The sequence below is a fragment of the Apium graveolens genome, chromosome 2 (assembly GCF_009905375.1).
Source record: "Apium graveolens cultivar Ventura chromosome 2, ASM990537v1, whole genome shotgun sequence".
NCBI classification, from domain to species: Eukaryota; Viridiplantae; Streptophyta; class Magnoliopsida; order Apiales; family Apiaceae; genus Apium; species Apium graveolens.
In genome coordinates, this window is record NC_133648.1 from 197553325 (window position 1) to 197554477 (window position 1153).

Here is a 1153-nt window from a genome sequence, read left to right on the forward strand (position 1 = left end):
ATGGACTATTCTCAGCCTTAGATTAATGACATTCAGACAAGCATCATCAAGCCAGCCATCAGGGCTAACACTTTTGAGATTAGTCTAACATGATTTAGATGATACAGAACTCAGTTCAGTTTGGGGGTTCTCCTACTGATGACCCCAACATGCACATCAGGGATTTCATCGAGATCTGCGACACTTTCAAGTTTAGTAATGTGACTGAAGATGCTATCAAGCTACGACTCTTCCCATTCTCTCTAAGGGACAAAGCTAAGTGCTGGTTACATTCTCTACCAGTAGGGTCTATTACCACTTGGGAGGATCTTGCTTAAAAGTTTCTCACTAAATTCTTCCCTATGGCGAAGACTGCTACAATCAGGAATGCTCTTACTCAGTTTGCTCAGCAAACTAGAGAATCTCTGTGTGAGGCTTGGGATCGATATAAGGAGATGCTAAGGAAGTGCCCACACCATGGCATGCCTGATTGGATGATTATCAACTGTTTCTATAATGGATTGGGTGCTACTTCTAGACCCATGCTCGATGCAACATCAGGAGGAGCCTTGTGGGCTAAGAGCTATGATGAAGCTTATGAACTTATTGAACTGATGGCTGCTAATGAGTACCAGAATCCTTCCCAGAGACTGACTCAGGGAAAGGTAGCAGGAATTCTGGAGTTGGATGCAGCAACTGCTATAGCTTCCCAACTTAAGGCTTTGACGATGAAGGTGGACACTTTGGCTAATTATGGAGTTAATCAAATTGCTAGTGTTTGTGAGCTTTGTGCTGGTGCCCATGAGACTGATCAGTGTGTAATTTCTAGTGAATCCGCTCAGTTCATGAGCAACTTTCAGCGTTCACAGCAACCTGGGCCAGCCACTTATCATTCCAACAACCGCAATCATCCTAATTTTAGTTGGAACAACACTCAGAATGCGGTTCAACAGCCTTATCAGCAGTATCCAGCTAAGCAGTACAACCCCCAGGTTTTCAGCAACCGCAATATGCACTAAGACAACAACTCCAGCTGCAACAAGCTAATGAAAAATCTAAATTAGAGGAGTTGAAGATTATGTGCAAAAGTCAAGCTGTTTCTATCAAGACCTTGGAAAATCAAATTGGACAAATTACCAATGCCTTTCTAAATCATCAGCCTGGTATACTACCT

At 42.9% G+C, this 1153-nt stretch overlaps 1 non-coding gene across 1 annotated transcript; it reads right to left on the reverse strand.

Annotated features, from left to right (window-relative positions):
- Window positions 1–356: 356 nt before the first annotated feature.
- Window positions 357–463, reverse strand: LOC141709885 (small nucleolar RNA R71). The gene has a single exon (XR_012570439.1). It is a non-coding gene; the product is annotated as a small nucleolar RNA R71 (small nucleolar RNA).
- Between the last annotated feature and the right edge of the window lie 690 nt (window positions 464–1153).